Source organism: Lontra canadensis, unplaced genomic scaffold (assembly GCF_010015895.1).
Source record: "Lontra canadensis isolate GAN:19392208 unplaced genomic scaffold, GSC_riverotter_1.0 scaffold1, whole genome shotgun sequence".
In the NCBI taxonomy this organism is placed as follows: domain Eukaryota; kingdom Metazoa; phylum Chordata; class Mammalia; order Carnivora; family Mustelidae; genus Lontra; species Lontra canadensis.
The window spans coordinates 122,818,736-122,845,849 of record NW_022630995.1 but is presented as its reverse complement, the minus strand read 5'-3'; the positions used below and the strand labels follow the sequence as shown (position 1 = coordinate 122,845,849).

Genomic DNA, 27,114 nt, shown 5'->3' with positions numbered 1-27,114 from the left:
GATGACCATGTCCAGATCAAGAACTGGATGTTTAACCATCTGAGCCACCCAGGTGCCCCAATAAATCTTTAGTTTTACAACTGGGATTTTTCTACTGTGACATCAGGCAAAAAAAAAAAAAAAAAATCTGCCCATCTACCAAGAGACATATACTTTACATTTAATCCTCAAACAATCTTCTAAAATAGGTTAAATTGATTCTATGCTACTCATGAGAACCAAGGCTCAGAATGGCTAGGCAGATTGAGATCACAAAGCTAATAAGCAGCAGAGCTGGGACTGAACCCAAATAGTTAAAATCTGTTTCACCAAGCTGTTCCAGTGTGTAGATTTCTAAATCAGTTCAGATAATATACTCTAATCAAGATCTTGATGCTGAAGACAAGCAAAGATTTCCAGGATGAAGTTAAACAGCTGTAATAAATTTTTTATGCATCTTAAAAATGTGTTATTTGAGCTTTTTTCCTTATCTACATCCCAAAGGAAATATTTGATTCATTAATCTTGAATTTTATCTCTGAAAAACTGTAGTTTTAGTATTGTTTAAAATTTATCATGTAAATCCCTTTCATTAATAGTTACTTTCCTTGGATATTTATGATGGCCTTAATTTCCTTTCAACTAAGTCTTGCTTCAATCACAACCAAATAACAAAAAATTCATCCATCCATGAAAGTTGTTAATAATATATCAAGTACCTAGTCAAAAAAGGAAAGGAAGTTTTACGGCAGTCTTTTCTCTAATTTCCACAAATATAAGTCACATATCTCATGAGAAATAAGAGATACTCATTGAGAAATAAGTAACACTTTAAAAAAATAATATTAACATGACGGAATATGGCAGGATTTTTGACACAGGGATCTTTCCTCAATCTAATCATTTCACTTAAATATGAGCAAATGTTCCTAGCTCTATCATTCCTGAATCCAAGCTGCCATCAGTTCTCACCTGTCAAGATCCGCAAGCTGGAAAAACAGAAACCACTTGAGGCCTTTCACATGTAGTCTATGGTTACCTGTGTAATAGAAGACCTGAGAATCCAAACAAGAAAAAGTGAAGGAACCCCAAGACTAGCAGCATCAGGGAGCATCCACCATCCCTGAAAGGGGAGTGATGAGAAGTGGGTTATCAGAGTCCCAAAGCCAGAGGTATCTGGTAGGATCTGAAATTATGATGGAGTCTACAAGTCAGGAACTCACACCAACTAGGAGGAGACTTGTGACTGGAACTGGAGCCATAGCCAGATGAGTGAGAGGAAGTACATAGTAGGCAGAGTAATGTCCCCCTCTAAAGGACCACAACTCAATCCTCAGGACCTCTGCATCTGTTACTTGACATACCAGAAAGGACCATGGAGGTGTGATTAAATTAAGAATCTTGAGATGGGGTGATTAACCTGAATTTTCTGGACTGGCCAGATAAAATCATAAGGGGCCTTATAAGGAAAAGACAGACAGGAAAGTCAGAGATATGAGAACAGAAGCAAGGGTTAAGGTCAGAGACGCCGTGATACTACATTTGGAGATACTACATTTCTGGCTTTGAAGATGAGAAAAGGGTTACAATCCAAGGAATGTACATGACCTCTTCCAGTTGGAAAAGGCAAGGAAACAAATTCTTCCCTTGACTCTCTAGAAGGACTATAACCTAGCTAACACCTGATATTAGCCCAGTGAGACCTTCTTCAGACTCCTATAATAAAGACATGTTGGGGCACCTGGGTGGCTCAGTGGGTTAAAGCCTCTGCCTTTGGCTCAGGTCATTATCCCAGGGTACTGGGATAGAGCCCCATATCGGGCTCCCTTTCTGCTCGGGAGGGAGCCTGCTTCCCTTCCTCTCTCTCTTCCTGCCTCTCTGCCTACTTGTGATCTCTTTCAAATAAATAAATAAAATCTTAAAAAAAAAAGATAATAAAGACATGTTGTTTTAAGCAATTAAATACATGCTAATGTATTATAGCAATCATAGAAAACTAATACAGGATGATATCCCCAGATATCTACCCATCTCCTACTCTCCAATCTTCCACCAGTAGCTCAAAGTAGCCAATGATATCAGAAAGGCAGAGAAGCAATAGTTCTCTGCTAGACAGGGGAGAGATGGGAGAAAAGTAGGGATCTTCCTTCATTCATTCCTGACCTTTAGAAGTTATTTTCTTCTATGTGGTCATTAAGTATAAGGTTTATTTGGTTTGAAGTATAAGGTTTATTTGGTTCTGGACTGTCCTATGTTCTTACTCTATATTCTCCGTATTTCTTCAATTTCCTTAATGGCAAATGCCCACAAATACAGATCTTTTTCCCTGACTTCTCCTCTAAGCTCCAGTATACTAACTGCCTGTCGAAGTCATCACTTAAATGTTTCAAGGTTATCTCAAAATCATGTGAAAAATGAGCCTTTAATGTTACCCCAAATCTGCTTCTGTGTTTGGCCTATAGGGGATTATACACAAGGATTTAGATAAGGCAAGTCTGGAGGTTTATATACTGTCTCACATCTTCCATCCTTGTACGTCTGTATCTTGTTCAGCATTCCCTCCTCCCTGAATTCAATTGTGCAAGGAAAAAACATGGGAACCATCCCTGGCTCTTGTCTAATTCTTCACCATCCCCATCTCACATCCACAGTCTGCATAATGGCCAGACTGATCTTTCCAGAATGCAAATGTGTCAAGTCATGAGCTCTTCAATGATTACCAAATGCTCTCAGGATAAAGAGTCATATTCCTAATGCTGGTCCCAAGACTGTGCATAAACTGGATCAACCATGAACTGAATCTTCAGCTTCGTTCCAAGTGACTCTCCCTCTTGTCCTCTGCACAATAACCACACTGGCCTTCTGTATTTTCCAACAGGCCAAGTCATCTTCTTGTACAGAATGTTTGTGTATGCCTGTCTAGTCAGCTCAGGCTGCAGCGTAAACAACAGGATTGTTGTAACTAACATAGATTGTGGTATAAACAACAGAAATTTATGTTCTCATAGTTCTGGAGGCTAACAAGATCAAGATCTAGGGCCAGCCTGGAGAGTTTCTGGTGAGGTCTCTCTCATGACTGTAGACTGCTGCCATTTCATGATGCATTCACACAACTTTTTTGTGTGTGCATGCAAGGAGAGAGAGAGAGAGAACTCTCCCGTGTTTCTTCTCCTAAAGTACTAATCCTATCATGGGAACTCCACCCACATGACCTCATCTAAACTTGATTACCTCCCAAAAGCCCTATCTCCAAATACCTTCACATTGGGGATTTAGAGTGTAAACATATGAATGGGGGGGTGCGGACACAACTCAATTTGTAGTAATGCCTGTGCCTTGCCATTCTCAAAGTTCAGCCCTAATTGAGTGTTTTCCAAAGCAACCTTATATGACCCCTCTTTAAGAATACAAGCAATCCTCCCATAACACAAATTGTCATGTCTCTTTCTTCATAACAAATATCAAAGATGAAATTGTACATTTATTTATGTGGTCACCTAAATGTTAGGTATCCCATATTGGAATATCTTATATTAGAATATCCCATATTCTGTTGTTGCCTTTGTGGAAGAAGGGACATTATCTTTTTCTGTTCTTCTGTCTTCACTGTCCAAAACAGTGCCTTATATAGAATAAGTGAAGGATGGAAGAAAGGAAGGCAGGGGCCAGGAGCCTCCACCTTAAGAGGAAACCACCTTAAAAGGATTTTATACCACCCTGGAAGGTCTCCACCCTTTCCCACTGGATAGGCAGAAGACAAAAATCATGATTGAGTGACAGGTGCAAGGAGGGTTAATCAGATTAAAACAGCCAGCCAACAAGCTCATAAAACCTCCCTAGATCTAAATGCCAAATGGCAACCCTCCTGGGTCCCCTCCCTCTTCAGGAGCTTCCTTCTATCACTCAACAAACTTTGCTTTGCTGCCCACTCTGTCTGATCTACCTCTTCATTCTTCCAAGCAGCAAGACCAAGAGGACTGCTGCAACCTAGAACCATGGGCACTGAAGAAAAGAAATCCTGTAACATAAGTATTCAACATATATATGCCAGATGAAATAATGAATGGGAAAATTAGCTCCCGATTTCATTTCACTACTTCCTAGCTATATGGCCTTGCACAGATTAATTTCTCTGATCCTCAGTATTCTCATCTTTAACATAAGATAACAACTAGCTCCTGCGGTGGATCTAAAATATCTAGAGCAATGTACGGCCAACAGTAAGTGTCAATAAATGCTATTGGTAAAGAGCAAAGAGCAAAGAGTAGAAAGAGATTTTGCAAGATAGTTTAAGTGACCTCAGAAGCGATTGGAAATGAAAAAGATTCTCTCTCTGATTAAACTTCATTCTGACTCCCCTGAGCCCCCAGCTCCATAAGAGGCCCTATCTTCAATCTCCATTCTTGTGGAGTCCAGTTTTAGCAAGAATCCTGCTAAGTCAGTTTAGCCAGAATCCTCCATCTTTGGTATCTGATCACCCTCCATATCTGATTGAATTCTTCACCCCCCACCCTGGATATCTTCTCACCCTGGCCTGCCCTCAGCAAGAATCCTGTCAAGTCCCTGTAGCCGGAATCCCCTAAGCCTTGATGTTTCCTCTTAGTAACTGTTCGTCTGTCGACTCCCACTTTGCTCCTTGGCTATACCATCCTGCTTTTCCTTACTCAGAGTTGAGCCTGATTTCTCTTCCCTCGTGCAAAAGGCTATTACAATAATCGTCTTGAATGAAGTCTTCCTTACTATCTTCAGTGAGTGTCATGGACAAATGGGTCTTTAACAAAAATATTTGAAACAAAATAGGTTTATTTTATTCATTGTTATCTAGACCCACCCAAGTGAGAACTTTATGTCCTTGAGAAACAAGGAAAATAGGGTATCTCTTGAAAAGAAGGGAAAAGAAGTGTCATAAAATCTGAAAAAAAAGCAAGATATAATGATTCTAGTAAGATTGAGAAAATCTTTTTTTTTTTAATGATCTTTATTTATGAGAGAGAGAAAGACAGAGTACATGGGGGGAGGAGCAGAGGGAGAGGGACAAATAGATTTCATGCCAAGGATAGAGTCCAACGCAGGACTTGATCTTAGCACCCTGAGATCAGGACCTGAGCTGAAACCAAGAGTTGGATGCTTAACAGACTGAGCCACCCAGGTTCCCCAAGATGGGTATAACCTTACAATTAAAAAAAAAATTACATTTAGAATAAATTATTAGGAGACAAAATTGTCATATATGAAAATATAGTAGGAATCAGACTATAATTCCCATAACCCTGTGACTCCTCTGAGCTTTTAATGCAATGCCCTTTGGTTCCCAGGAGAAAAAATTCTAAAAGGCCTATCATGAGAGGAACACTACTACTGGTGGACCATATCAGGAATATTATTACTGGAGGAGCAGAATGAAAGAGAGCAAAGCTAATTCATACCACTTGCCTCTGCACTTGAGCACAGGTTCAGAAAGTAGAGCAGGAATTGTAAGATATTTCTATGCTCCTTTGAGGGCATAATTATTTTTTAAAAGGGGGGATTAAAGAAGTCAATAAACCAAGATATAAGATGCTTGCCTATCATCTCAGCAAAAAACTATAAAATGTAGCCAAATGCAATTATGTTCTTTAAAAGAAAGTATGAATGGCTTTATTCTGCATAATATATCAAAGAGATTAGATCAAGGTCACTATAATTTTAGGTTTTAATTATATATCACATGCACTTCAGATTAATAATATTGAAATTCTATCAATCAAGATTCTGGCATTTAGTGATCAGAAATATACAAATTGGTTATAAACTCTATAATAGAAGCAATTTTAGCTCCACCATGTTCAGGAGTAATATCTGAATCCCAGTGGAATACCTCTCTGTTTTCCTTTTGTGCATTTAGCATTATTACATTTGTTTGTAGTTATTTATTGTTCATTTCTCTAGCTAAGCTGTGAAATTTTGCATATAAGAACATGTTATTATTTTGGTAACCTTAAGATCCAGCACCAGAATAGAATAAAAGAATAGATTTACTATACACTGAAAAATGAGAAAACTTAATATTTTCAGTAATAGTGGTCACCTTAAGTAATGTTTATGATTTTAAAACGTATTAAATTTAATTTAACAGAAGTTGATAATCATGTGCAAGTTTATGAACTTGTTACCGCAGAGGAAAAAAAATGATACAAAAAACCCCGTATCTTTTTATTTTCAGTTAATCTACAGTGTAATGGATAAGGACATGTGTGAGACCAATTATTAAAAGTGAAGCTAGAGTCATTATCAACAAATTTGTAGACTGAAAGGGCAGATTGCTTATGTAGCAGTCTGAATAATGGCCACCCAAAAAGGTCAAATATTAATCTCTGGAATGTGTACATTTTGCCTTATGAGGAGAAAGGGCCTCTGCAGATGTGATTCATGATCTTGATTTGAGAAGATTATCATGGATTGAGTAAATAGGCCCTCAATCTAATCACAGGTGTTATCAGAAAGAAGCAGAGGAAGGTTATACAGACAAAAGAAGAGAAAGTTATATGAAGACCAATAGGGAGAGATTTAAAGATGGCAGCCTTCTGACACCAGCCAACACCTTATTTGAGCCTAGTTCCTTATTATGGATCGCCCATGAGCTCTCAGATTCCTCACAATTATTCCACAAGGTGAAGGCTGCTATCAACCATCTGGTCAATATACGGTCTGTGGGCCTCCTACACCCATGTCTCTGGGCTTCTATATTAACCTTGATGAGGTGGCTCTGGAGAACTGGCCTGGAGCCTGGAGCTGACTAAGGAGAAGCATGAGGATAGTGAAAGGTCCAGAAAGAGGCAAAACCATCACAGGGGCCTTGTCCTCTTCAGGGACCTGCAGAAGCCTTCCCAAAACGAGTGGGGTAAAACCGTGAATGCTATGAAAGCTGCCCTGATTCTGGGGAAGAACCTTTTGGGTCTGCAAGCCCTGGGCACCTCCCACCCTGGGGAAGACTCTTATCTCTGTGCCTTCCTAGAAAGTCACTTCCAGGATGAGGACGTGAAACTCATCAAGAATATGGGTGACCGCCTGACTAACCTCTGCAGGCTATCTGGCCCCCAGGCTGGGCTAGGTGGGTATCTCTCTTCAAAAGACTCATCCTCAAGCAAGACTAGGAGTTTCTGAAGCCCAGCAGCCTTGGAAGGGCCCCTCTGGCATCCCTCTGGTGTCAGAGCTCATGTGTGAACCTTTTCCTGCAGCCACTGGGCAGCTTTTTAACCACCCTGGAGTCCTCTCCCAAGCAGTGGATGATATGGAAACAATAAAGCTTTCTGAAGCAAAAAAAAAAAAAAAAAAAAAACCCCAAAAACAAAAAAACAAAGATGGCACCTTGGAAGATTAAGGTGATGCTGTCACAAGCCAAACAATGCCGGGACCCACCAGAAGCTGGAAGAATAATGGGGCAGGTTCTGCCCTTGACCTCTGGAAGGAGCATGACTGTTCTTACCCTGATTTCACTCTTCTGACCAGAACGTGAGAAGGTAATATTTCTGTTGTTTTAAGTCACCAAGTTTGTAGTAACTTGTCACAGGAAGCAGCCACAGGAAACTAACACAGCTTTTAAATAAGCCATAATGAAAACTACCAGGAGAGATATATTTGAAGAGTAATGTAATATTCATTTGGAAATGGAGGCTGACAGGGAGGACTGAGGGTGGAGGAGAGTGTTGCAGGCATAGTTGGTAACACAATCAGAATTCAGTCACAGTCAAATTTCATATTTATTTTGTTGATTAATTACAGGAAAGTGTTGTGTTCTTGTTTTTTGTTTTTAGAAAGAGAGAGCATGGGAATAGGGGGGTAGTGGCAGAGGGAAAGGGAGAGAGAATACTAAGCAGCCTCCATGTTCCAACACAGAGCCCAACCATGATCTCATGACCTTGAGATCATGATCTGAGCCAAACTCAAGAGTTGGATATTTAAACGACTGAACCACCCAGGCGCTCCTCCAGGAAAGTGATGTTAATAGACCAACTAAGACCAGAGAGAAATGCTGTACTGTTTCCAGTGAAGTAAAGTCACCAAACCATATATCTCATATTTAGTGGCATACTTTTTGTACGTCAGGCATTGTTCTAAATATATTATAAGTATTTGTCTTCATCAATTGAGGTTGCTTTAACAAACTACCATATAATTTGTGGCTTATAAACAACTGATATTTTTTTTCTTGAAGTTATAGAGCCAGCATGGTCCAATTCTGGGCAGTCTCGTGACCTTAGCTAATCCCAGTCACCTCCCAAAGGCCCTCTCACCTATACAATAACATTGGGGGATACAATTTCAACACACGAATTTTGTGCAGACACAGATATAGAGTCCACAAGATTTACTTATATAAAAATCATATCTCTAGTATTATTCCTACTGACATATAAGGAAACTAAGGCATAAAGATGTTGAAAGCAACCTAACCAAGACAACAACAAGAATTGTGGGCTCTTCACCACTATATGTCACTGCTACTCCTGCCCAGTAGTTTAGTTTGGTTTTAAGGGAATAGAGGGAATAAGGAGGATCACCGTAAAAATAAACTGACAGTTCATTTTAAGGATAATCTAATTTTAATCTTAATCTAATTTGTCCTCTATTATATCATTTGAAATTAAAATGGACAAGCATATTCAACTCAATTATTTTTCTTTTCAGTATCAGGAAAAAATACATGTAAATTATCACAATTTATTTATAATTGGAGAATGAAAAGTAAACCAATGCTACACATCATTGGCTTCATTTAAGAAAAATTCTCTTCAATGTCATTCTGAGCTTTATTTTCACTGGGGAATATTTTTGTCTACCAGAGGAACTGGCATTTTGATAAACAAGTGTGTTTTATTTTAATTTAAATTCAATTAATTAACATATAGTGTATCATTAGTTTCAGAGGTAGAGTTCAGTGATTTACCAGGTGTACATAACACCCAGTGCTCATTACATCACGTGCCCTCCTTAGTGCTTGTCACCCAGTTACCCCTCACCTCTTCCTTTCCAGGAACCCTCAATTTGTTTCCTATAACTAAGAGTCTCTTATGGTTTGTCTCCCTCTCTGGTTTCATCTTGTTTTATTTTTCCCCTTCCTTTCCCTATGCTTCTCTGTTTTATATGAGTGTTTAATATTTCAATGGAATTTGTCAATTTTCAATAAGAACTGAAATTACCCTTTTTAAAGGAGGCTTAGTTCCTATAATAACACATTTAGGTATGTTATCACTGAAAGAACTTCTCAGGGTGTTGTGAGAAATTCCAGTTTGGAAGAGCTGATGATTAAAATAATTGACTCTGAAGAGACCCAGGACTTGCACAGTTTGAGTTTTGCTTTTCTGACTACGCATAACTCTTCATACTCTTTCTTCCTTACATACCTTTCATTTTTGACTAACAAAAATGAATGACCATATTCAATAATTATTTATATAAACTATTGAGTTGACAAAGAAGTTAAATGTGGAAGGACCAATGTAGGTCAGCTTTCACAGAGGAATTTGGTCTCTTAGTGTCCATGATGGTTCAGAAGATGGCTCTTAGCTTTACAATCAAGGAATATACTGCCATCAGACATAGAGGTGATCAGGCAAAAATGAAGGGGCACATTATCCAAATTGTAAAACACTGTTACATAAAGCCAATCCCAACTCTTACTCAGGCAGATGGTTCATGCATTCCTCATCTAGTAAAGAAAGTATAGAGTGAACATGAAATTACCATCTAAAAGTTGTTTTGTGAATAGGGACCTGGGGTGACCTAAAGGGCAATATCATCAAGCTCATCAGAATCTATGCAAACTTTTTTTTTATTGAAGTATAGTTAACACACAATGTTATATATTCACTCTTATGACAAGAATATAACTGCAAACTAGAATACTTTTAATGGACAGCACTAAAGACAACAATTAAAAATGCTTATTAACCAATGCTCCTTTTACATAACCCAAAGAAGGTGACATGGATATAGAGCCATGAGCATAAACTTTAGCATCAAATTCTGCTATCGCTATGTGATCTTGTGTAAAATCTATTCAGATACCAATTTCTTCACCTAAGATGGAAGCAATAATATCTTGTTCATGGAGTTTTGAGAATATTAAATTCAACAACAAAATTAACATATAAGAAAATGCTTCTCTACCTGTTTGCAGAACATTGTTTCTGACAGTGATACTCCCATGCATTCCCATCAAAAGTATACATGGACCATATATCATCTTATTTTTTCTATATTTCCAAATCTTAACCAGCAGTATAGATATACATCATAGTTTATTGTGAAATATTTTTAGACTGATAAACTACATATATTAATTGTTATTTCTTGAGTCTCCCTTTCAGAAAGTTATTTTCTCTTGAAGATATTAGGACTCTACCTTACAGACTTCCCATAGCGTGACATTGACAAAGTAATAGTCAACTGTTGTTGACTTTTGACTCTCATGTGCAGTTTCCTAATCTCTGACCATGTGTTTCAGAAAAAAAAGGCAAACATAGATGACATACATAAGTAAATATCAATTAAGCTTTTACAAAATGAGAAATAACACAGCTTTAAATTATTGTTTACATTTATAGCTATTTTTCCCAAAGAAAGATTGATGGTATAATTTGGTGTAGACACATGTTAATAAAGCTTCGCTATTTGATACCATAGATTATGACATTCAAATATATCCGGCTTGGGAAATAGAATGCATTTTCTTTGCTTAATTAACTGCAATCAATCTTTTTTTTTTTTAAAGATTTTATTTATTTGACAGAGAGAGAGAAATCACAAATAGAGAGGCAGTCAGAGAGAGAGAGGGGAGGAAGCAGGTTCCCTGTGGAGCAGAGAGCCCGACGCTGAGCTCGATCCCAGGACCCTGAGCTGAAGGCAGAGGCTTGAACCCACTGAGCCACCCAGGCACCCTACTGCAATCGATCTTATAAGCTCTTTTGAGAACAAGTAAAGAAGAATGTTTGGTTGTATGTTTAAAACCTGGACTATAGGGTCACCTGGGCCTTAATATACCTAACAGTCTATGAATGTGAGAGGTGCCATACTTCTTAGTCTTAGCTTCCACATCATTAAAGTTGAAATGTTGGAATTATTTTAAGAACTATCATGTATCATACATAGCTTGCTTTATACTGCAACTGACACAGAAAAGCTTACTAACTGCTCAATTATTTTTATCAATTTAAGTAATTTGTTAACGTTAGGTCTTTAGCCCCAAAGCCTACACACCTATTTATATATACATATGTACATCCACTAATACATTTAGAAACACACAAAACATTAAGCTGCCACAACACAAATGTAAATAGACCCTCACTTAACTTGGTAAGAACATAAGTAACATTTAACTTCTGCACATGGCTAGAACTACAAGAAACATTCCTATCCCATCCCTTACAGAGTAGGGTCAAGAGAATTCATGTCAACATAATTAACAATATGTGTCACCATCTATTAGAATCAACCCACAACCCTGTGGCTATTGGCATCAGAAGCAACACAGAAGAGGTAGCTAGTGGCAAAGACATGTCACTCTCTATTATTATTAAGAGAACAAAACAGAACCTCTCTTGACTATTAAGTACATTCCCAGTCTAAATTTAGCACGAATCTCTTTTTGATTATGAAGTCTTGCATTCTGATGGTTTTAAATCACATGGAGCGATTTTGTATCCGAGCAGTAGGTTAACTAAGAAAGCCAAGAGAAAAATTTTCAAGCAGATATGTATTCCCTCTGGTATTTTGTCCTCTCCTGAGAGCAAAATGGAGCTAAATAAAATGCATGACATGTGAAAAGTGAAAATATGTTATCACCATTTCAAGTTCAAGAACTTAGGCTGTTTTCGTAGGAAGGCAGACCAGCACATCAGGATGGAATTAGCCGTCATCTTTTGGAAGAACTGTTAGGCAGATAAATGTTAGTTTAGGGCCGTACTGTATGCCCAGCTAAGAGACTGTACTAAATTACGCTGGCAATCCAGCCCCCTCCACCTCTTTTTGGCAATCCCTTTATATTTTAAATAAAGTTTTGTGGACTAAAAGTCAGTCATTAAAGCATGCTTTTATTTTTATCTCTCTGGTACTGAATTTTCACACTGTGTGCCAACACATTATTTCCACACTATGCGTAACACAATCTAAAGCAATTTTTTTTTGGCTAAAATTAAGAACCATGTCCATCCAAGACATTTTCGCCAGGATCCCCCTCACCATTCCTTCTTCTTTTTGCTGCCTTGTTTATTGCAGGCTTCAAAAACTCTGCAAGCCTCAAATCTGAATTGAGCTTATCATCTGAGTGTTCTACTGGTATATTCCAACTATGCTGCAAGGCTGGAGAAAAATCACAGGAGAGTAGAGATGGCTGTCCCTGCCGTCATGGGCTCCAACCCCATCTGGGGTCTTGGTGCAACCCAGCAACCCGTCATGTCTTGGTCAGTGTGATTTTCCATTGCCTTCAGCAGCTTTCTCCAAACTTTGACTTCAGCGTCCAAATTTATACCTTGTCGTCTTCTCTGTCACTTACAGTTTTATTTCCTACCATCATTTCATTTTCACTTCATTCATTTCTCTATCACAAAAAGAGAACCCTTCTTCTAGGAGGTCTTCCTTGAATGTCTTGCTACATAGTCCACATAAATTTCAGTTCTTTCGACTTTCTTCCCTCTCAGTAGAGGAAGAGGCATCACTTCCTGTCCAAATTAAATATATCCACCCCTTTGCTCCCATGTCTTTAGGACTTCGGTTCACCATATATCATCTCTCCCTCCATAGCTTTAGAATTGGTCTTATCTTTCATAGTGTAATGATGACAAAGGGTTCTCAATTCACAACAAAAAATTTAATCTCTCTCTTGACTCAACATTCCCATGTAGTCATGATCTTAGCAGCTGTTGGAACATTTGTCTGTGCTCATGGCCCCTTTTCCATCTGTCCAGTGCTCAGTTCACTGCCATGGGGCTTTGGTCACCACATCTTTCCAACTGCTCTGTGTAAAGTTGTCAATGACACCCTTGATGTATTACCTAATGAATTATTTTCAGTCCTTATCTTTTTTTTTTAAAGATTTATTTATTTGACAGACAGAGATCACAAGTAGGCAGAGAGGCAGGCAGAGAGAGAGGTGGAGTCAGGCTCCCTGCGGAGCAGAGAGCCTGATGCGGGGCTCGATCCCAGGACCCTGGGATCTTGACCTGAGCTGAAAGCAGAGGTTTAACCCACTGAGCCACCCAGGTGCCCCTTCAGTCCTTATCTTATTTTCATGTGTGTGAAAAAAATTTTGAGCTTTAAAATTCTTTCTTCATCTTTGGTGATTCTTCCCTCTATTTCTCTACCTGCTCCTTCTCACTCTCTGATGCTCTCTCTTTCTCTTCTGTCCACCTGCAAATCATATTTCCCATCACTAGCTTGAGGGCCTGTGACATCTCTTCACCCAGTTTTTATGGCTTTAGACAAAAATGACAGTGCAAAGTTGTCAAAAGCCCAGACCTTTTGCCTGAATTCTAAATCAGCTTATCTTGTAGATGTGTCTTCCTCAGTTCTTCAGTGGTTCAGAGCCCAATCAAAGTCAACATGCTTCATTTTGAACTTATTTACTGTTCCACTTACTCATGTTCCTTCTCTAAATGCCCCCACACAACATCTAACCACTTACCCAAGCCATACACTTGTGGTCATTCTAGAGCTCTTTGTGTCATCCAGCTCTTACAGATCTACCTTCTAAAGGTCCTGGGTCAATTTCCTATTTATCTTAACTACCATTGCCTATTTATTTGACATATATACCTCACCCTATTTCCCAGATTTAAAAGGAAGAGAAAAAAGAAAGAAAAGTAGGGAGAGAGAGGGGAAAGAAAGGAAGGAGAGAGGGAGGGAAAAAGAAGACACTTCCCAGGGTGCCTGGGTGGCTCAGTAGGTTAAGTGTCTGCTTCAGCTCAGGTCATGATCCCAGTGTCCTGGAATCAAGCCCCACATCAGGCTCCCTGCTCAGTAGGGAGTCTGCTTCTCTCTTTACCCCTCCCCCTGCTCATGTTCTCTTTCCCTCTCTCTCACTCACTTTCTCTCTAATAAAATCAGAGAGAAGGAAAGAAAGACACTAACTTGTTTATAACTAACCAGTTATAATCCTCTACCTTCCTTAGTCCAGGTCCTTATCAAATCTGATTATTACAGTAGCCTTCTAAGTGATTCCCTCCAATCCTTATCATTGCTGCCGAAGATAGTTATAAAATATAAACATGATTACGATACAACCCAGATTAAAATATTTCACTACATTCCCATTTAGCTAGGGTCATCTAAACTACTTTAACAACTAGGCCAGTTGTAATAACCCAAACATTGGTAATGTAATAGTTTAGATCAAGTGTTAACCTCTAGACTGATAAAACATTTGGTACCTTCAACACGTGGCATCCAAGGTTATCCAGAATCTCACCATCCTGAGGGGCCTGAAAGAGAAAAGAGAATGGGACATCTGTAGGAGAAGTACCTATCACTGCTTACTTTTCACTCACTGGAGCTCAATCACATTGGCTACACCCTGTTCTGAGGGAGGCTGAAATATAGTAAAGCTATAACCCAGGGGAAAAAAAGAGATTTTGGTTGAGAACTATCAGTCTTTGCTTTATTTCCCCATGGATTCAAAATAAATTAAAAATCATTCTCTTGCCATACTAAGTCTCTCTAATTTTTATGTCACCTGGACTAACTTCCACATTGGTCCATCAATCTATGCTTCTGCCATAACCAACTTATTTTCCTCAAACTCATGCTCAAATAGACCTTCATGGCATCTGTGATGATGTTTCCCTCTGGCTCATCACCAGTTTCTCTACTCCTCCTTCTTTCCTTTAGCTAAATTCTCACCTTTATTTCCAGTTTAGATCGCTTTCCAGGACACCTGATTGGATGTATATAACCTCTGGGTGTGTTTCCACAGCTCTCTGTACAGAGCCCTGAACAAAGTGATACACAGACTTAGGCTTTCTTGTCCATTTCCCTATGGACTGTATACCCTGACAGAGTCTATTCATTGTAATGATTATGTAAGATAATGTTTCTTTTAATACATTCAATATTATCCCTCTGCCTATTCTAAAACTAATTAAATTGGGCCCATTTTTTAGCCTAAAATAATTCAATATTAAAGACAAATTTGATATTATTAAGAATTTTAGATTTTTGCATTTGTCAATTAGACATTTTAGAAATTAACTTCTGGCAGTGTCTGTGAAAACATGTTTCTTGAGCTCTTATTACCAGTTTTATAAAAATTAACAACTCAGGCCCTTGTGCTCTTGTTTAATTAAGCATGTCATAGGAAGCTGAAATATACCCACACAAAACTGCTCTTGCAGGTATTTATACACTTGATTATGAGTATCTTATATTCACATTTGCATAAATAAGACAAATCACAGATTATTTGGGGGCATCTGAAATTTGATAGACCTCACATGTTGTGCAAAAACTTTGCTTAGAATTTAAATAAAATTGATTTTAAAATAGTTTTTCCTTGGTTTTACATAAGTAAAAGAATTAGACAAATTTTAATAAATTTAATTTATATAATATATTATTTATTATGTATATAATCAATTTAATTTAATAAATTTTAAACACCAATCTATATTAAAAGATCATATTTTAATTGAAGGTAATTTACTGAGTGTGTGAAAATTTACTCAAATAAAATTTTATTGTAATTATAATAAAGTATTAGATTCAGAGGACTTGATTTACATTTCTACTTTCCTAACTAGTTTACAAACTGTATGATAGTGGGAAAATTAGCAGCCGTAACTTTTGATTTTCTCACGTATTAACTGGAGATTTGCCTCACTCAGGGAGTTAAAAGATCAACTCAATGGAGAGACTATGAAAAAAGGAAGTATTATTGGAAAAAATTTATCTTTTCAAAATTTTATCCAATGACATAATAATCATAATTTTGTGGCAAACTAGCACTGAGTCCTAGTCCAGGTTATACTTGAAATCTGGAAGTCTATCTTACCAATTTACAAGGGAATAAACTTCTCAATAGAGGAAGATCTCCATGTATGTGGAGGTTGTATGTGAATGTGTGAGCAGATTTTTGTGTATATACACCTACCTACACATACTGTGGTGTGGGGAAGTCAATGGAGGGAGGGGTTCTTTCTGGCACGGAAGAAGATGAACGTTACTGATAAGGTTCATAATTGCCAGCTCATAGGGATAAATGTCACTTTGACTTTTATTGATTTCATTGTTTTTAATTACATGTCCCTAAATAGACTCTACCCCAGAGTGAACGGACCTCACTGCCCCTGCCGTTGGTTACACTGCTGTCCATAAATGTATTTATTCACAAAAAGCAGTATCATCAATAGCGTTCTCACACAAAAACACCACTACAAAAGAGAGGTCTATCCCATAGCTTTCAACACGTAGGACAACAGTTTTTATGTCAAGCTATCTAAAACTCTGAAATATATGACATCTAATAGGCCTTCTATCAAAGAAAATTGTCCGCTGGTTGGTGGCTCAATTAAAACTATTTTTTAAAGTTAAAAAAAAAAAAAAAAAAAAACCAGAAACTTCTACATTCCCGTTAACTTCCTCCCTACAGGTAGACTCCTGTTTCCCTTAACAGCATTCTTCCTCTCCATAATTGTAGAAACAGCTACATGAAAAATGCCTGACGATTTCTCATTCTTTTTAGGAACTATGTTTACTATCTGGATGACAACAAATGCTGGTTCTGTTTTCATCGCTTGGTGCTCTGTTCTGTGCCAGGAGTGAAGCGCAACCGTCATCACAAACGGAATTTTGTGAGGTTCTGCTCCATCTACTTCCACTGTAGGAAGCCAAGTGTTAAGGCTTGCTTTTTTTTTTTTTTTTTTTTTTTTGCCTGTTTGCACAGATGCTTCTCTCCTTTTCCTGGGGAGAGGTTAAGCCCCTTGATCTCTATCCTTCCTCAGCAGGATCATTTTTATCTGCTCTGCACCCCTCAGGAGGACAGTGGCTGCCTTTTCTGTTATTGATAAATTAATTAAGAACCCTGCAAGCCCAGAAGGTTTGGAAGGATTCTAAAATCCTCTCACTTGATGACTTTCACTAAGTAAAATATGTTTATCCATTTCACAGGACCTATATTTTTAGATCAATGACCTTTGGGTGTGTGATTCATTCTGATTTCTTTTTTTTCCCAGTGGGTGCAGTTTCACATATGTCTATTTAAAAACAATAAAGCAAAGCAATGTTTTAAATGGAATATAATCTATTCTACACCTGTTTCCTTAGGCTATTTTGATGGATGCGAATGGTTTCTATGATAAATTTTGCTTTTATAAATAATAGACAATTCAAGTATTTACATATTTCCCATTAAGTTTTCATATGAATATTTTAATTTTAAAACCAGCCAATTGAATGTATTTTTTTTCTTTTTGCAAAACAGCCATATATCCAAAACAAGGTGTTTTTAGTCGAAACAACAGAAATATTTTCTAAGCATAATTTGTTTGGGCAAGAATTTATTTTGTAGAGTTTTCTCTAGTTTTCTTGTCTCTTATGTAATGAGAAATACACCCCGATAGAAATAACTCTTTTAGATAAAAATTGTGTAACACAATCTGCTTACATGACTTCATCCATTTTGGTCACCAGAATCTTGGTTGTAATAGCCACGTAGGTTCCATACAGATCTTGATATCTCTTTGTAACAATAAGAAAAGAAAACATTTACCTGGAGATAAGATCAAAACCGTAAAGACAGTCTCTGGAGTATGTTGCATTTACAACCCAGAAATATAATTACATCAGTTACTATAAGTATTTTCATACAATGTACAGGAACATATTTCTTCTTTGTTTCCAGTTTCCTGTTAGTTTTCATAGAACAAAAAAACAACTCCTTCTCCTCTTTGTGCTTGACAGATTCACTTGTTCTTCCCATCTGTAGACGAAATTTCCAACCTAGGTATCATATATTTTTGGGTCACTCTTGGATTGGGAAACTATAGGTTATCATTCAAACTATGTCACTGTTGAGAGAGAAAAGGATGGCTATTATCACAAAGGCATAAGGTAAAAATTAGGCTGTCCTATGCAAATTAGGATGTATAGTCACATTACTTTAATATAAAATATAATTTTATATTATATAACTTTATTAATATTTAATTAAAATTTTAATAATTAATATTTATATTAGATAACTTTTATATAATATAAAAGTCCAATCCAGGGCACCTGGGTGGTTTAGTTAAGGGGCTACCTCTTGGTTTTGGCTTGGGTCATGATCTCAGGGTCGTGAGATTGAGCCCTGTGTTGGGCTCGGCGTTGGGCATTGAGTCTGCTTGAGATTCTCTCTCTCCTTTCCCTCTGCCCCTCCTCCTGCTCTCATGCTCTCTCTCTCTCTTTCAAAATAAATAAATAAAACTTTTTAAAAAATTCCAATCCAGAAACATTCACCATAATAGCAAAATTTCAATTTCTGCCCGAATACTTTTCTCCATTCCACCAACTCAAACATGCTTCAGGAAATCTACAGAAGAGAGAGCATGGGTGCCTCTTCTTCTTCTTCTTCTTTTTTTTTTTTTTTTTTTTTTTTTCTTGTTCTACTTCTCCACTTACATAATGCGGCTTTGGTGTATTCTAAGGTGGAGTATAGAAGAGATACAGAAAAGACAACCCGAAAATTATCTTACCTAATTGGTATAATTGTGATATGGTGTTGATACTCGATAGACAAAACAGAAGTCCAAAGCAGGCTTTATTGATTTCACCCTGGGGACTTTAGACTGTAGTTTTAGAGCAGTAGGTCATTTGTTTCCTCTATCAGGGCACTGGAACTTCTGCTGTTCCTTCCCTTTGCAGCATCCATCATACCTTTAGACCGTCCCCTTGGGCAGGGTCACTGCCAAACAATTCCAGGCTATGTCTCTTCCATGAAGTCCATAGTTGGTCCAAAAGATCATTTTCACTCTGCCACGGATGGAATTATAGTCTGCTCTTCATACAACATCTTGGTCTTCCAGCTCCAGACAGCCTCTTATGTTAAATTTGTCCTGGTAAAAGCATCCCCACGCTACATCTCCCTGGCCTTAAGGAATGCATCCCAAAACCTCTAAAGAGGAGTCTTGAAACTTCTGTCACATGGCACAAGTGAGAGTGAAGCATCCTACCACCCTCTTCTATAAGGAGTTATGGTGGTGAGGCAGGGCAAATCCACCAGAGGTCAGCAACTCTCTCCATAGTAAACCCCACTGACATCACTGGCCTCTATCTCTCTGGAATCTCACAGGCTTGAGGTGAGTGATTGGCTAAGACTAGAACAGCTGGTTTCACTATTTCATAGTTTGCTTTGCATAAATGATCCCGTTGTATGCTTTGGTTTAGGGGAAGTGGGTGCCATTGACTGTTTACTTGTTGTTCTTGACTTGTAGGGCACCCCAATCTACAGGATTTTATTATAGTAGCTTGAGCAGACAAAATAGCATTACTGTATCTTATGGCCAGAGCTCTAGGGACACATATCAGAGATCCATAGGAAACACTCAGATAGCAAGAAGGAACTTAACGAATATGTTCTTATATCTGAAAATGGCGTGTGTTAAATTTACATACATTTAATGTCTAGTTCAGTAACTGCCATATACGAGGTGCCCAGTAAATGGTAACTTAAAACCCAAGAACACAGTGTGGGTAAAAGACTTGATCTGATCATCTTTTATTTAACTTCCTAGGTCCCAAATAGCCCAAGTCTCATGCCTATGACTCATATGTAACTACTTCCTGTTTTGAAGCTCTTCCATGTGAGCTCTAGGGAGTAGTGTATGATTGTTCAAAGGGCAGCTTCTAGGCAATTTCTGATCTGGTTGGGGATATTGTAACACTCCTGATCTATACTAAATCTTTTGTTTTATATCTGTGTTCTCTGATAACAGTGTTTTATCAGCAACAGTGGTTTTAAACATTTTGGAGTCAGAGGATCCCATGAGAAGTTAATTAATTCTATAAGCTTTTTCAATAGAAAATGCACATTTACACACATACAATATTTTGATTATCATTTCAAAAGATTCTGTATTTCCTGAAGCCCAATACTTGGAGATGCCAGGTTATAAATGCCCCAACTATCTAAGAATAGGGTTTCTGCATTAGGTACAGTATGAGATGGGGGTGTTTAGGATTATTCCACAGTCTTTAGGAGGGATGAGAATTTTTTTTTATTGCAATTTAAACTGAAAATTGGTTCTCCTTGAAAAAACATGTATTCTCTATGGCACTTCTTTTTTCTTTTTAAACATTGCCTGATCCTTCCTCTTTCCTGTTGTCTTGGCTACCACCATCACCACCACTATCAGCCTCTTCATTTTTTAAAAAAATATTTTACTTATGTATTTGACAGAGAGAGAGAGAGATCACAAGTAGGCAGAGAGGATGGCAGAAAGAGAAGGGGAAGCAGACTCCCTGCTGAGCAGAGAGCCCAATGTGGGCCTCAATCCCAGGACCCTGAGATCATGACCTGAGCCAAAGGCATTGGCTCAACCCTCAGAGCCACCCTAACCTCTTCATTTTAAAAGGCACTAGAAGCTTAATGGGGTCTTGGTGTTTATTTGCTTCTCGCCAAGATTTCAGCATATGTACATGCTCAGTTTCCCCTCAGAAGTCATTGTTTACTTTAAGATCATCAATATCTACCCAAACACATAGCCAATACACATCCATGCCCTTGCCCCCTTTCTGATCAGGAGGAGCTGTAATCACTAATATAGACAGCTTCAGAGTAGCTCACTTTACCCTAAACAATTGTATTAAGAATGATTGAAAAGCCACAAGTAAGAGGTGACAAGGGCAGGGTATGGGGGAGGGAAAAAAGACATGTGCTGTGGTTCTAGAGGCTACAGTGCACCAGGGGGCCTCACAGCAAGACTATGTTGTGAATGGTATTCACACATCTCTCTGCCTTAGTAATTGTCCTACTTAAGTCCTTGCTCTCCCTACTTTTGAGGCTGTTTGGGACTGATACAATAGCTTTCAAAAAGTAAACAAAATATCAAAGAACCCCAAGCTTTTGGGACTTAAGGATCTTCTCATGTCAAAGACCTTTAAGAGGTGTGTTGTTTTGCTTTTCTGGAGGGAAGAATTTTAGTACTGGAATTACATCCTCTCATAATTGTGTCCTAAGCAGTGTATATATTCCTTTCTGACAGCCATAAGGAAAAAAGAGATTTCTGTTGTCTGGCTTTTGGTTTCTTCTGACCAACTTTAGCCCAAAGACGGCAGAAAATATTTCTATGGTTAGGTCTTGGTAAAAATGATAAATAAATGTATTCTATTCAGTACTCATTACTCTTCTTTTAAGCTATTTCTTCTAATTAAGCCTTGGCACATTCAAAACGCAATTCCCAGTAACATAAACCTAGAAGCAGTCTGGCAAGCTAATTCCTTAGCCCTTGTGGTCTCCGGATTTTATTAGACTGTGAACTTCTTGAGGGCAGAGACCATCTCTTTTTTCAAATCTATATTTGATCTCCATTGCCTAAAAGAGTAATTATCCCAAAGTAAGTGAGCAGTAAATACTCAAATGAATAAAAAAATGATAAACATTTTATAGTTCATTTTAATATTGATTTTCTTCAAGATTATTGAAATGCTTAAGAATTCTGAAAACCCTTAAACAAGACTATTTTTAACTGAAAGAGCATAGTCTTGAACATAGCAGCCCAGTGGAGTGGCTACAACATATTCTGATTCTTGCAGAAATTACATACCCTCATTAATATTAAATACAGTCAGATGTAATTATCAGCAATGCTGTTGAGGTGTTGAGGTAACTAAACTTAAAAAGAATCTGTATCCCGAGTAGGCTTTTCTATTTATCACTTTGGTCCTTAATAATAAGCCAAATGTGCTCACCAGGATCCTCATAGCTTTAAAATTCTGATTTTTTTTTTAAAGATTTTATTTATTTATTTGACAGAGAGAGAGAGATCACAAGTAAGCAGAGAGGCAGGCAGAGAGAGGAGGAAGCAGGCTCACTGCTGAGCAGAGAGCCCGATGTGGGGCTCGATCCCAGGACCCTGAGATCATGACCCGAACTGAAGGCAGAGGCTTAACCCACTGAGCCACCCAGGTGCCCCTAAAATTCTGATTTTCAAAGACAGAAATAAACATGTTAATAACTTGTACTCAAAACCTCTCTATAAGTCTGTCTTTAGCAATAACTCTGTGGAGGGAGATCGCCTTATGAAAAGTCTTATTTGTCACTTGAATAATTGATCCCTCTGCAGTGGAGTCCAAATATACTAACTTTGGAGGAAAAAATGTTACTGCTCTATTCCAATGTATGAGGAATCCACTGGAGATGGCAGAGCTCTGAAGAGAGAATTCTTGTAAGGAACAGAATGAGCCTGCTGATCACTAAAAATAACTAAGAATATTTACTAAAACATAAATAAATAAGTTTTAGCCATATAAGTAATACAGATAATCTTAGAGAAAATGTGTTGGTTTTCATCCTATGATCACATTGAGTTTTTATGGGTATTTGTGTGTTGGCAAGAGAAGGCAGGAGGAGCGCCAGTTATTTTCCTATAGTTATGCCCACAATAGCTCCAAGTGATTTATCAGATGCAATGTAAGAAGATCGTTTGGCTATCTGAGGGTTCCAGAATGTTTTTTCCAGCTTTTCAAAATAACCGAGTTTTGAGGACATACGCTGAAGTGCTGGCGATTTTTTAGTATACGTACCACATGTACCTCTTACCCTCACCATCACACACACATGCACACACACACACTACAGAACTTTAAATTTTCAAAGTAAATCTGTCTTCTGAATTTAATTACTGAATGCTCAACACTAATCAAATCAGAAGATGATTGTCAAAGATTCCCACTGTGTCGTGCTACATGCTCATTCCCCTGATGGTCACCCTCGGTGTGAAGACTTGCTGCACGGCCACATAAGTTCTGGGAGACCTATGGGCGAGGTTGTTTTCGTTTTTGTTTTTTCCCGTTTGTGGCATCATAGGTATTCTGTTTTGTTCACACTCTCCTGGTTTACTTACTTTATGATCAGTTACATTCCTCCATGAGAATTTGGTCTAGGGAAAGAGCCCCATATATGACCACAAAGCAAAAATAAGAATGATGCATACAAGAAGGAATCTTAAACTATAGTAATTGGCCTTATTTTAATGAAATGAGTACTTTTCAGCACACTCAACATTCTCGGCGACAACGACTGCATACCTTTGAACTAGTAACAGGCTTCCTGTGACGGAGTTTCTGCAGAGACAAGACATTCTAGTCTCACCCAGGTCCTGGAAGAAAAACATGGAAAGGAATGACAAAACGAAGAGTCAGAGCAAAGGCTGCATCAGTTAGCCGTTGACATGAACTCACAGTGACTTCCAGAGCTGATGAGGTTCACAGGCAGCGGCAGGCCTGCACGCACGTAGATGTGCCTGAGAACACTGAGCGATTTCTCACTCTCCGCAATCTGGGGGACCTCTTCTGCTTCTATATTTGATCAGCAAAGGTCATTCTGCTCTTACTCATCATTTCAAGTTAACAATAGCTCTGCAACTTCTGCTGTACTACCCTTAATTGTGTGTAATTCTACCCACAAGAAATCATGTGAAAGATGAAGTCATTAAGTTAAGATGAGATTAAGGTCAAACCCATCATAATGTTTAACAGCAAAAACGCAATTTTAAAACGGAAGTTCTGTTCCAGCTATAAAGAACAATAGGAACCGATAAGGGTCCGGGAAGCTGTTCCAGCTCGAGATGTGCAAACTTGTCACCAACTTTAAAGGAGTCATGCAGCAATTCTGGGTCTTTGTCTCCATACTTACATAGCCAATGAGGGGGTCGCGTATCTGCTAAGTCTCTTTCCATATGTAGCATTTATTTTTGTGAATGTAAGTCCAGTTCTAGCTTCCTGTCATCTCTTTTTGGAGGCTGTAGAGAGGGACAGGTAAATCCTGCTAGTCCTGCACCCACCTGAGGCTTAGTTCAGGGAGGAGGTGCTTTCTGTCAAAAAGAATCATTTCAAGCTTTTGCAGAAAAAGACATTTTTGAGAAGCATTAAAATTTTATTTAATGAAAACAATTTCCCTCATATTCTCAGTGATGATATTTGAAAGACCACTAAAATTCTCTACTCTGGGTTAAAAAAGTGAGGACAGTGGTAAAATGCAAATGTCACCTGGGAGAACAAATATGCTAGACCAAATTTTTTTTTAATGATTTTTGATCTCAGGACTCCTTTATACTGTAAGAGATTTTTGAGGACCCCGAAGACTTATAGGATATAAACATAGAGATAGTGTTAGAAATTAAAACTGAGGCAATTTGAATATATGTCTTTATGTTAGATATTAACACGAGTTGCATGTTTTATGATAAGTAACTGAATTTTTCCAAAAAAAAAAAAAAAAGATCGTCTCTCATGTCTGGCTGAACTAATTGCAGCTGCAGTCTCTGATTTACTTTACATTCACTCTATTTTAATGTGTTGTTTTGATTGAACTATTTGAGGAAAATTGAGCTCTCCCAGATACAGTTGGAAAAGGGAAGAGTATTTTAGTAATCCTTCCAGATAATTGTGAATATATTTTTTGACATGACACCAAAACTTGACAACTTATATATATATATTTTTTTTTGAGAGTAGCTGCCATATGAATTTGAAGCCATACAAATAACTTTTTGCATTCGGATATATTGCAATCCATCGTTCTATCTTGCCTTTTGAGTAGGTCTTCTCCCATGTTTTATTTTATAACACCATACACTGATCATTCTCAAATATTGGTTTGCTAAGTTGTCAAGAGCTTCCAAATTGAATAGAAAATAGTAGAGCTTTCCTATTCACTAATATCACCATCAGTTTCATCAGGAAACTCTTTTAAGTACTAGGAAGCTAGCAGGCTCTCAAGTGCTGACACAAGTTTTTGAAAAGTCTAGTCTTTGCTTCAGAACTTGAATTTTATCATTGACAACTATAACCATTTGGCTCAATCTGTTCATTTTCACAAAAATATCTGTCAAATGCCCAAGTGTGAATAACCATAGTTTGTCAGATATCCTTTCAAGTAAAAATATGGTTCTAATAAAAAAAGTCACCAGTTGATCTCACAGCTTAATCACACAAGAGCTTGTTTCTAAAGACAACCATTCTCCTTTGGAACACAGCAGCTCTACATGCAAACTTCTCATTTTGTCACACAGGATGTTCAAAGAGTTGCCCTCAAAGATTGAAATGTAATAAAATTCAAAAAATGTTCATTGCTTCATTAAGGACACTTTTAAATGAAATTGACTTTAAAAAATAGCCAGTTTTTGTGGCAATCACATGTACAGAGAACTAGTGGTTTGGTATGACTGCTTTGATTTAGATGAAGATGTTAACAGTTTTACCTATCATGGTTTTTTACATCATTGCTGCAGATGAAACAACGAAAAAGGCAAAATAATATAAAATAAAATAAGATATAATATAAACCCAACAGATCTCTCTTTCTTTTTTAAAGATTTTATTTATTTACTTGACAGACAGAGATCACAAGTAGGCAGAGAGGCAGGCAGAGAGAGAGGGGAAGCAGGCTTCCCGCTAAGCAGAGACGGACGTGGGGCTCGATCCCAGGACCCTGAGATCACAACCCGAACCAAAGGCAGAGGCTTAACCCGCTGAGCCACCCAGGCACCCCTTGAACCCTACAGATCTCTTAAAATGGTCTCACAGACCTGTAGTCCTGGAGTTCTGTGTCAAAGTCTGAGAATTCCTCCACAAGATTAATGCTCTCAGATAGATAAAATTTGTCACATTACCTTGAGCACAAGAGGTGCTGGTCGGACCCCCTGGAATCCTTAGCAGAAAATATTTGACAGATGGAGGCAAAGAAATTGACAAGAAGGAGAAACTGTTAACAGAAAAAAGCAGTAGACAGTCTTAAAAGAAAAGCTTTCCTATTTAATGTCATCCCTAGCAGAGTTTCTCCATGTACTATTGTCCAGACCTTACAGAGGAGGGGGTGTAGGACCCTTGAAAGATGAAAATAATCAGAAACCGAAACCCTGCTGTAAGTCCCAATTTTCTCTGTGGACTGAAAGAAATCATGGAATGTCCTTGAAACTATTAATTTTTTCTGCAATAGTACATAAATAAAACAATCTAACTTAACGACTTCAAATGTATCTAATGCCTTATAATTTCTCGTATCTTTTGAAGTAGTAAATTCACTTCAGTGAAGTTACCCAGGGATATAAGGCCCAAAAACTGAACGTGTGGGGGTGTTTCCTCTTATGTTATGTGTAAAAATTAAAGTCCAATCATAGCAGATAACCTGCCCCCCAAAGCACAAATAAAGAGCTGTGGTGAATCCTTTCTGCAATATTCCATAGCATTTTTAATTATATACGTGAGGATTTTCCAATAGTGTGTGTCACACCAAGGGCCACACTTACTTCAAATAACAAGTAATAGATACCCAGTTCCTAGTGACTTAAATAAATTTTGGCTTAGTTTTTCCATCAAACAAGCTGTCCAGGGTAGCTGGCTGCTGGCTGACTTTGCTCCAGCTTTTCAACCAAAACATCCAGAAGTCAGACTCTCCACTTCTTCTGTTTTAAGTATCATGCTGACACTTCATTTGCGGGGGGGGGAGGCTATCACCTCATAAACTCAATTGTGCTTCTACAGATGACACTAAAACCAAATTCAAAGGCAGGGAGCAAAGCAGCAAATCTGGTAACAACAGATTTTCTCCTTGTCTGCTGGACATTCTTCCCCATACATACATCGCAGTCAGCAGAACTGGGGAACTGTCCCCCTTATTGCACAGAACTAATGTGAAGACCAGCCAAGGAGTCGGACCTGGGCCTGACACAGTAAGTTACATGGGGTGGGGGGAAGATATAATATTGTATAAAAAGTATGGTCACCGATACATATTAGTAACAAAGCAAACATACTGGCATTTGGAAGTGACTAGAGAAGGAAGGTGCCAACATTCAAGACTAGTTTACTGAAGGTATTAGACTATGGGCAACTTATTTATATTTATTTTATTTTATTTTTTCTATATTCTCGATTTATGGTCTCCTTGAAAACCTCTTCTGAATA

The 27,114-nt window shown here is 38.0% G+C and overlaps 1 long non-coding RNA gene across 2 annotated transcripts in view; it reads right to left on the bottom strand.

Moving 5' to 3' along the window:
* Positions 1 to 17,695, bottom strand: part of LOC116877774 — a 95,859-nt gene extending 78,164 nt beyond the window's left edge. For both annotated transcript variants that reach the window (XR_004384714.1, XR_004384710.1), the window contains exons 1-2: positions 17,615 to 17,695; positions 14,388 to 14,438 (exon numbers count right to left, since the gene is read on the bottom strand). This is a non-coding gene — a long non-coding RNA (uncharacterized LOC116877774). The remainder of the gene's footprint in view (positions 1 to 14,387; positions 14,439 to 17,614) is intronic.
* Positions 17,696 to 27,114: the final 9,419 nt, after the last annotated feature.